Genomic DNA, 11416 nt, shown 5'->3' on the forward strand with positions numbered 1-11416 from the left:
ATAAACCATGAAAAGGTGAAAGAAAATAAAAAAGAAGGTAAGTTAAAACAATAACACACGAAACAGTTTTTCGGTATTGACATGATTTATAACACATTTAGGTTTCAACTCCCCCCAAAAATATTGACTTAACATAGATTTAGCTCTTCTTTTAATGTACCTTATTGATCATTCAGCTCCGTGTTCAAGTTGTAAAAAATTTATCTAAAAAAATGTTTTAGAACTTGTTACTACCAACCAGTCCAATGAATCGATATTTTATTTAAGATTTTTTATTCTAAAAAACTAAAAAACTTGACCATCGTAACTACCAGCTTACATATTCAAGGAGCCAATGACTTACATTGCCGTTTGTTGGTATGTATGTGCAAATTAATAATATCATAAAAATATATTTTGTTGTAACCTATATATTCAATATCTTACAAATAAACACTGTCTAAAGTTAGCTCTGGGTCGTTTCCAGATATTTCCAGGTATCTATTATATATATTGTTTTAGAATATACGAACCTTACACACTATTGACGCTCACCTAAGTTCTGTTTGATGACTTATTTAGAATCTTGTTCTTATATTTGGCAAAATTGAGACCAACCTAGTTTAACTGTGGTAACAAATCAAGGAGAAAATCAATAGCGCTTATAAGATATGTACTAGCGACAACGAACGCATTGTCAGGTGCCATTTCGACCACTGTGAATTACAAGAAATAGCATGGGTTCATGAAGGGTGAGTAAATGTTAATTTTATCTGTTAACTCAAAGCACCTCGCACCACTTTGACAATGTTGACTTTGCGATTAGATTATGGTTTATATGCGATTAAGGTCTAAATTAGTAGCATCTACAGACCTTCGAGCATGAATGACGGCTTGTTTGGTGATTGACAAATCCACTTTCTAAACACTCTTGTGTTATCTTAAAAGTACGTAATTGAATATCAGTCAAAACTCAAATTCCAATTTTTTTTTTTTGATAATTTACAATATAAACAAACATTTAATATTAATATGATAACATATAAAGTTATATCTTACTTGCTAACTGTAATGTTGTTATTCTTATATATGGTTTATACACTTTAGATTCTGAACGATCGAATTCCGATTTTAACCATTAGAAACTGTAAAATAAAGAAGATGTGGTATGATTGCCAATAAGAAGACCATTCACTAGAGACTCAAAGGCGTACATGTAAGCAGTTATATGATACAGTACAGCATTCAACAATTAGCAAGTTACATACCATATTGAAGGCCTCGAACAATAATTCAAACGAGAAACGGCCTGATTTGAATACAAAACAAATAAACAGAAAACAATTATGACAAAGCGACAAAAGACAACCAAAGAATCACGGGCTCCTGACTTGGCAGAATGTGGCGGGGTTAATTATCTATGCGAGCGCTCACCTCTCACATCAAATTAGGATAGTTGGTATCCCACCACATAAAACAAATTGTAATAATTAGTCCAAAATATTTGACTCATCTTATAGACACAAAACATAAAAAAAGACTGAAGACACATTGTACCAACCTAGAGTACTAGAAGTTACTGAAAGTTAGTATATTGCTAATGATATTTATTATTATGGAAGTTATATGCATGTTGATATTAACGAAGTTGTCATTGAAGGTGATGTTTATAATAATGACTGACTATGATGAAATGGTTGATACAAAAGTTAATAGGATTTTTTCACTCATATATTTCTGTGGAGAAATAAAGTGAATTGATAAAATCAATTGATAGGCTGGAAAATCGTTCCTAGCGTACGAAGATTAAATTCAATTATTGATCGAGGGATTTACTTTCACCACATATTAGATTTTTTGATTCTGTACTTCAGCAGCATCACTGAAAGTGTTGTTAAGGTGGCTAGGGCGTCTTAATTAAAATTGATAGAATTTTTTAATAATTTGTCAAAATGAAGTATTTATCATGCTTTTTTCAAAAATATAATAAGAGTATGGGTCACCGGACTTTTTTTCATGCTACAGGTAGTGCAAAATTGTCAGATTTTGTAGAGATAATGCATGGAAAATCAAATTTTGTGTGATAAAAAGAAAACTACCTGATAGAATTTTAAGATATAATGTGAGAAGATAGCTCTTATAACATGCTTTCAGATAAGAAAAAGAAAAAATGGGGTCACCGAACTTGTTTTCTTGCTACAGATTAAAATAGATAAATTCACAACACTTTCTATTATAAAAATGACTTTATCGGAGTTATCTCCCCTTATTTGGCAAAGTTGAAAAAAAAATAATCAAACACAAATAAGGTGCTTTTGAGAAATTACAGCAATCATTATGATAAAACATACAATTTTCTGTAATTATATCAAAAGTCTTACACATAAATTGCATACTACTCTCAAAATTTGCACATTTAGTCAAAGATCTAGACCAATGTTATCTGCTACTTCAGAATCCAAGATGGAAGAAGACACCCGAGCCACCTTAAGGTTGCATGTAATGCAACTAAACTGTTGCATAAGTTATGGAATATTAAAACTGTTCGAAGTGAAAGAAGTCCTGTATGGAAGCTATACCTTTACTTGCTCAATATCACAAGATGACAAATTTGAAAAGAAGAGAATATCAAGAATATGACTTGAGTCCTGAATATCATCATTTACCTTTCTCTTCAGTACTTTTTACGGATATGATGTACACCAAAAATCAAAAGAGATTTATGTAATGGATTTCAACTGGTTGCGAATGAATATTGGTTGTAGAACCACTGTGATGCAGAGGTATGTTTGTCAATTAAGAATGAGAAATTTACGTCAGGAACACTGATATTTTTAATTGATAATTTGATACAAGTGACGAAATTATTTTAGATATTGTTGAACACTGTTTTCCAGAGTTTATAAATGATGTAAGACCTTGAAAGATTTTTCAATAAAGCTCAAGACAAAGCAATTGAAACAGAAATTAAAATACTAATAAGCTTGGATTAAAAAAAGGTTAAGAAAAAAAGTACACAGCTAAGACTACTTTAAGTTAATGGAAACTATAGTTTAAACCTAATTAATTATAAATCAAGTTTTCCCAGAAAAAAAGTATCAATCAGTACACGTCCAAAATATTTCGGATAAAGACGTCATTAGCAGTCTAAGAAAAGCAAGATCCTGTGCAATGCCAAGATAGAAGTATTCGGCAGCGTTTAGGACAGCGAATGTGCACAGTCGTAGAGCTACAGCCGCAACAAGCTATTTTAAATTCATAAGAAGACATAAAACCAAGGACATTGTCGATAAAGGCTTAGACCCATTGGTGGCCTTCGGCTGTTGTCTGCTCTATGGTCGGGTTGTTGTCTCTTTGACACATTCCCCATTTCCATTCACAATTTTATTAGTACAGAACCTACATTTAGAAAACATCGAATTAATTTGACCGTCAAGTAAATGGTTGTCATTTTAGTTTTTTAAGGTAAAGAAATAATCAAGTGTTGAATTCAATTATAGGTTTTGATCTAAGATTAGAGGAAATGTTTTATCAATGTTACTAACAGGTATTTTGCATTGATCGTCAGCACAATATTGAAATTTAAAGTTGAAGACAATACCTTGTTTATAAAAGGAGAGAATATAACTACATCGTGAGTTATGAATTACAATTTTGAGATCTGAATGAAAATTAAATACAACTCTTTTACGAGTTGACATGATATATCAGATTTTTATTTGAAATTCTAAAAATAAATAGGTGAAATATGAACAATACACAGTTCAGCGCAGTTAACTTCAGATATTTCAATTGGCCGTAAAATATATGCACGAAACCTCTTTCTAAATTCTGAACATCAATTTGATCAACATTCAAAGCCGGGCTTCAAAGTTATTGTGAAAGTACCTATTCTAGAGGTGACGTGATCCTAAAAAAATGTCAGATGTTTTAGAGTACTTACAATCTAAGACTCTTTCACCTTGCAATAGTATTGAATCATTTGACTTCTCTGCACTTTACACAAGTATTCCTTATTCAACACTAAAAGACAAATTGAAAGAGTTGGTCCTGCTTTGTTTCATAAAAAAGAATGGCCAACGTAGATACAAGTATCTTGTCTTAGGGCGGGATAAATCATACATTTTTAAAAAATCACTCTGATTCAAACAAAAAATTGACATTATCAAGATGCTTGATTTCTTGATTGACAACATATTTGTTACGTTTGGAGGACGTGTTTTTCAACAAACAATCGGTATTCTCATGGAAACCAATTGTGCTCCTCTTCTTGCCGACGTGTTCCTTTATTCGTATGAGGCTGACTTCTTACAGGAACTTCTTAGGATGAAAGAAAAGAAGTTAGCAGTATCCTTCAACTTCACTTTCCACTAAAAAGATGATGTTCCCTCACTAAATAATTCAAAATTTAGTTACTTTGTTGAACGCATCTATCCCATCGAACTTGATATAAAGGATTCAACAGATACAGTTAAGTCTGCCTCATATCCTGACTTACATCTAGACATTGACAATGAGGGTCGGTAAAAAACAAAACTTTACATTCAAAGAGATGATTGCAGCTTCCCAATTGTGAACTTTCCATTTCTATGTAGCAACATTTCAGCAGCGCCTGCATTCGGAGTATATATCGCCCAGTTGATACGATATTCTAGGGCTTGTATTTCCTATCATGCTTTCCTTGATAGAGGGTTACTGCTCACAAGGAAGCTATTAAACTAAGAGTTCCAAGTGTTGAAGTTGAAATTATCAATATATCAAAATTAATTTTACGGACGCCATAATAAGTTGGTTGACTGTTAGAGAATATCTGTTTTACAGATGACGACGGATATGTTCCAATTGTCGTTACTACAATCCCGTCCTCTTTTCCCTGAATGTGACCTACCGAATTAGAATTATCATCGATTTTGTACTTACATGAGCAACACGACGGGTGTCATATATGGAGAAGGATTTGCTTACCCTTCCGGAGCACCTGATATCACCACCAGTTTTGGTGGGGTTTGTGTTGCTCAGTCTTTAGTTTTCTATGTTGTTTTTGTGTATGTTTTTTGTTTGTTTGTCTTTATCTTTTTTAGCCATGGCGTTGTCAGTTTATTTTCGATGTATAAGTTTGAATGTCCCTTGGTATCTTTCGTCTCTCTTTAATATTTCAGACAATAAATTGTTAAAGCAATTGAGCTAAAGAAATAATAAATTCTAGACGCACGTCTGGCGTATTGAATTTTAAGCCTAGTACCTTTTGTTAGCTATTATTCGTGTGTTTCTTTGTCCTATGTGTTCTCCAATTTATTTGTATTGTGGTCCTGTCATGTGATGTCGTTTTTGTGTTGTGTTTGGCGTTGACATAAAAGCGGGAGGTTTGGCATGCCACAAAACCAGGTTTAACCCACCATTATTTTCTTAAAATGTCCTGTACCTAGTCAGGAAAATGGCCATTGTTATATTATAGTTCGTTTCTGTGTGTGTTACATTTTAATGTTGTGTTTTTGTTGTGTTGTTGTTCTCCTCCTATATTTGATGCGTTTCCCTCAGTTTTAGTTTGTAACCCGGATTTGTTTTTATCTCTATCGATTTATGAGTTTCGAACAGCGGTATACTACTGTTGCCTTTATCTATACCGTTTTGTTATTCAGATTTCGAGGTAGTCTCGTTATTTGACGAAATATGAAAATTAAGTGTTTGATGCATGTATATACACACAGAAGAAGAAGTATACTTAACAACAAAATTATTTTCATTTACCTGTATATAATATGACGCAGGTTTCTTCAAAAGTGATGAATTTCTATAAATTGTTTGAAATTTCACAGTGATATCACACTTTAACTTTGTTTAAACCTGTTTATTTACTTTTGACTTTAATTATTTAGCCCTTGTAATTTTTTATTAACTGTGTATTTGCATTCAGGTGTCACAGTTCAAATTTATTCGTTCATTGTGTGTTAATTTACGTTTTTTGATTGAGTTAAGCCTTCCAATTGATATTTTATAGTGTGTTTTTCTATGTTGTGATGTTATACTATTGTTTCAGAAAAGGGAGAAGGTTTTGCAATGTTTGCACCTGTCCTAAGTCAGGAATCTGATTACAGTAGTTGTCGTCTGTTTATGTAGTTCATACGTGTTTCTCGTTTCTCGTTTTTATATAGATTAGACCGTTGGTTTTTTCGTTTGAATGGTTTTACACTAGTAATTTTTTGGGGCCTTTTTTAGCTTGCTGTTCGGTGTGAGCCAATGCTCCGTGTAGAAGGCCGTACCTTGACCTATAACGGTTTACTTTTATAAATTGTAACTTGGATGGAGAGTTGTCTCATTGGCACTCATACCACATCTTCCTATTTCTATATAATTTGATGATATGCAAATAAAAATGAGTTTCATGCGTTTAACAAAAGGAATTTCCGTTCACTGTAAAAAAAAAAACAAAAAAAAACAAGAAGGCATGATGTTTCAGACAATAAATTGTATGAACAGCAGATATAACTGCATTTGGATTTACTTATTTTTGAAACTTTGATACAAAATACAAGTGAGAGGTGTAGCTAGCTATAAAACCAGGTTTAATCCACCGTTTTCTACATAAGGAAATGCATGTACCAAGTCAGAAATATGGCAGTTGTTTTCCATTTGTTTGATGTGTTTGAGCTTTTGATTTGATAAGGGACTTTCAGTTTTTTTATTTTCCTTGGAGTTCGGTATTTTTGTTTATTTACTTTTGTTTTGATACGTAGATAAAAAATGAAACTATAGAGCATTGCTAAGACCTTTTTTTAAATTTTCAATTCAGGGAGAGTCTCGGAAATTGTCGTAAAAATTTACAAAATCTAAAAGAAGAATAATCAGCGATGTTGTAACAGGTTCAAATGTATTTCCAATTGATTTTGCCACGAGTTGGCACTTTATGCTAGATATTTTACCCCGAGCGCTACCCGTGGTGAAATCAATAAAAATTCAAATCCCCATGAATTATTTCTTTTCTAATAGAACAAAGACGGCCATTCTTTTGGATGGATGCGCTCTGGGTAAAGGCAAATATTGGATGATCCCGTAATTAAACATGCTATTAATATGGACGTAATAGACTAAGAAAAGTGAAGAATTAATGACATGCTCAACGATTTACCATAACATAATAAGTTTGGACGAAGTTAAATAATATCTTGCTGTTATTACTAAAAAATTCAACAAATTCTTATCATCGTTAGTTTATGTTTCTATGTTTTGACGACTTTCAGTTTCACATTCGTGCATTTTCCCGTGGAATACTTATATTCTTACGCATTGTAAACCCACAAAGGTGATGGGGGAAAAGAAATATGGTCCCTAAGGGACTTATCTTTTTTACCTGGGATGGGGAGGGGGGGACTGTTCATTTTGAAATCAAACATATAAAATTTTCTTGATCCACCATAATATTTCACTATTTTTATTTTATCCCCCCTTAAACACATTAACAAAAAATGTGATCCCCCATCTATTAATAAAATTGAGAATGGAAATGGGGAATAAAAACATGCCAAACTTTTAACATGCAAAACACTTATCTTTGACACACATGATATGTAGGATATACTTGAAGATTCCAAAGGTTCACAAATGTTTCATTAGAGATAAAATTGATCCCCACACTTTGAATTTATAAAAATATTTGAACCTCAATTTTCCACTTACAGAAAAAAAGTTGAGCCCCTACATTTTACCAACCCTCCCCTCCTCCCAGGTAAAACATGATAAGTCCCTTAGTTCTTCTTCCGAACGGCAGTAAAATCCTTTTCAAAGTTGGACGTCCGTTTGGCTGTGCTTGATGTACAAGTACGCGGCCACGTCCGGTCAGAATGGGGACGTTAAATCCAAAACCGCTTGTAAAAAGAGTTCCACACTCTTTGCACGTTAAGAACCCTTGCAACAACTCTTTGAGGGGCCCATAGGTTGCCTGTTGCAAGGTAAAATGTCTGTCCCTATCCAAGTATACCCTCATTTTCCAGTGGCAATCAAAATTTCCTGATCTTCATCCCGGACGGCCTCCATTACAGGACCTACCTATTGTATTTATTGTTAATTTGTTCTCGTCCTGAACATGCATGCAATATTTGCCACTGGACGTTAAGCAGCCAAACCATCAATCAATCCATGACGTCCTTTATACCAATTGACCTCGGATAACTTATTCATAAAAAGCACACGACGTGGGAGTATGATTGAAATTGCCAAAACAAATCATGATGAGGTGACATACACTATATTCGTATTTTACCACGATTGTGTACTCAAAGCGTTAAAAACGTCATTATTAGAATATTAAATCCTGAAACAGATTTAATTTGATATTAGAGAAAAGGTTTGAAAATTGTCGACATTATCGACAAAATCGGAACAAAAAACGGACCCGCGCTTTTCACACACGCATTTACAAATAACAGTCAAAAGAATATGTACACAAAAATGATCACAAACTAAATTTTAAAAAGCATTTGAAGTTATTTGATTGAAATTTGAGTGTGGATTATTATGTCTGAAAATTGTAATGAAAATAAAAAATAAAGGTCGACTGATATATATATATGGTCCTACATGTTGTAGATATATTATGTACAGTTTGGCATCGACCAAGGTAATGCTTTTCTCAGACTGCTAATGACGTCTTTACTCTACATCAAATCCATTGGATGTGTATTGATTGATATTGATTTATACTTTAGTCCGAATCAGGCGCCTGTTATTCAGTGGTTGAGGTTAGCTGCTGTCTGTCATGTTTTTTTCTCGTTTGTTTTTTTTTTTTGTCAGAAATCAGTGACTTATAATTGTTAAAATCTGATTTATTTGGACTCCTTTGATTGTTGTCTCATGTGCAGTCCTATCATATCTCCTAATTTTATAACAAACATGTATGGCTAGTCCTTTTAATGGATCTTTTTTTGTTTTTAAAAATTTAGCGAATAGGATCAATTTAAAGAAATAGCAAATGTAATAGCCTCCGTTTAGCATTAATAAATAATATAAATTTAAATAACAAGTTAATGTGTGCTAATTGGCTACGTTAGAATAAAATTAAAAACTGTGTGCCACTTAGTTTATCTATAATTCGCTTTAAATGTCGAAAAATGTTGAAAAATATTGATCTGCTTTTCTGGAGAGGTGTTTCCAATACAGTGATTCATATCATTTCCAATACAAGAAAAACTTTTTTTTTATATTCTTATACTTTTATCTAAGCAGTCATACTGAAATGATCCTATAAGAATATATATTCCTTTGCTCAACGTACTGACTTAGATTTTTGGCCCAGCAAACGCACAAATGACGTCAAATAATGTCATATAAAACCAAACACTTTGACAGAAAGATAACGATTTGAATCAAGCGTATTGACCGTTTGAAATTATGTTTACAGGATGATTCGGAGAATAAATTGTAAATAATTGTTCGAGGACATATCACTGAATTGGGAAAGGTTGAAAGTTGAAAAAAAATTGTTAAGGAAATACACATGCTAAAGCTATGTTAGTTTTTGTATCCTTAAATCAGAGAATATCTTAAAAATTAGTAATTCTAATTTCCTTAAGTTGTACAAAATACAATTCACAACGATAACCAGCATGTATGCCGATTTCCCGCCAAAAAAATATGTAAACACAAAGAAACTGATTCGAACAATATATCATAAACCCAGTTTTAAAAATACAAATTAAATGAAGAAAATACTTTTTAAATTTCATGCGTTTGAAGAATTTTTCTAGATTTTAGGTCCGCTTTGACAACAGGTATGTCCCATTGGCGGTAATTTAAATGCAAAGAGAATGTTACGGAAAATAATTGTTTAAACAAATAAATAAATATATATATATGAGCAGATAGAAATTGAATTCAGAGTTATTGATTTCAATGTTCAAAATAATTAAAAAAAAAATAGATAAAAAAACACAAACAAATTGCACGCGTAGCAATGTTAAATCCTTCACCATTTTTTGGCTTGAATTTGAGGAGAATCTCAAAAATCGTCCACACTATTGAACAGTTTAGAATGATAAATATATGAGCGCTGTTACCAGATGGTATTTTCAATAAAACGTCAAAGATATAAACTGTATATTTCAAACTATAGATAGTACATACATAAGATCAAATGTAACTACATGGTGTGTTTTGCATGAAATTTGTTGAAAAGAATAATGGACACATTATAATCAAAATGTTATCTGGAATTCTAGGAGAGTATTGAAATCGTCCACCATATTGACCAAATGAAGAATAATGCTTAACTCACAACGGAGTTTTATAAGCTCATTTGGTTTCACATTTAGCATGCCTTCAAATGTTTTCACGATCAAAAGGATAAGCTTGGTTTGAAAAAATCCGACCCCTTTTCTCAGAGACTTTCCTCGGATCAAAACTGGTATAAAATTTAACATATAGTTTATAATGTTACCACCTTACTTTTTTACAGTTTTCAAAATACTGTATCCATAAATCAAAATGCAGTTTTATTTGCTAAACAATTTATTGTCTGAAACTTCAAGCTTTCATATTTTCTGACGTTAAATGGAAATGAACTCATCATAGATACCAGGATTGAAATTTTGTACGCCAGACGCGCGTTTTGTTTACAAAAGACTCATCAGTGACGCTCGAATAAAAAAAATATTAAAAGGCCAAATAAAGTACGAAGTTGAAATATCATTGGTAAAATCATTCTTTGATTTTTGTAAAAATCAAGTCAATTTTATAAACAACTTCAGAGATATTCTTTCAGTTTCAGATGAAAACTCCTATACAATTTAAAATAGTTTAATATTTTTATTGTCTTTTAAGATAAAATTTTTTCATGAAGATTTTCAACAAATACAACCACTAACTCACAATGCAGTTATATGTGCTCGTTTGTTTTTAAAACTTAACTTGGCTATGTAAATAAAAAATTTAAATTCGATACCAGTCTTTGATCTTAAATTTTATAAAACTGTCGAAATTATTGACCAAATGTGTTTTAAAATGTTTCCACGATTTTAAAGCAAAGTCACCAGTTGACTGTCACAACATTGGACAGCTGGACAGCTTGATGTTTGAGAGAGTAAAAACTAATAAAACTTTATAAAAAGTTTAATCACAATATTCAATATATTGTTTTAGACAATAAAAGATAAGCGGACGATACCAAAGAGATATTCAAACTCATAAGTCGAATACAAACTGACAATGCCTTGGCAAAAAAAAAAGAAAAAAAGAAAAACAACGAAAATACAAACAACAGTTTTCACAACACAACATAGAACACTAAAGGCTGAGCAACAGATACCACACCATCAACAAGGGGGATATAAGATTATCCGGAAGGGTAGACAGATCCGTCATGATGATCGTGTAAGTACATTTTTGGTGATACGTCTCATTCAGTGATGTCACTATCGAGGAAAAGAGGAAGGGATTGTGGTTACCA

At 32.2% G+C, this 11416-nt stretch overlaps 1 long non-coding RNA gene across 1 annotated transcript; it reads left to right on the top strand.

Moving 5' to 3' along the window:
• The first annotated feature begins 363 nt into the window (after positions 1–363).
• LOC127727176 (uncharacterized) lies at positions 364–11209 on the top strand. The gene is made up of 4 exons (XR_007993814.1): positions 364–731; positions 1640–1878; positions 2472–2762; positions 11110–11209. It is a non-coding gene; the product is annotated as an uncharacterized LOC127727176 (long non-coding RNA).
• Positions 11210–11416: the final 207 nt, after the last annotated feature.

Source organism: Mytilus californianus, unplaced genomic scaffold (assembly GCF_021869535.1).
Source record: "Mytilus californianus isolate M0D057914Y unplaced genomic scaffold, xbMytCali1.0.p SCAF_19, whole genome shotgun sequence".
NCBI lineage: Eukaryota > Metazoa > Mollusca > Bivalvia > Mytilida > Mytilidae > Mytilus > Mytilus californianus.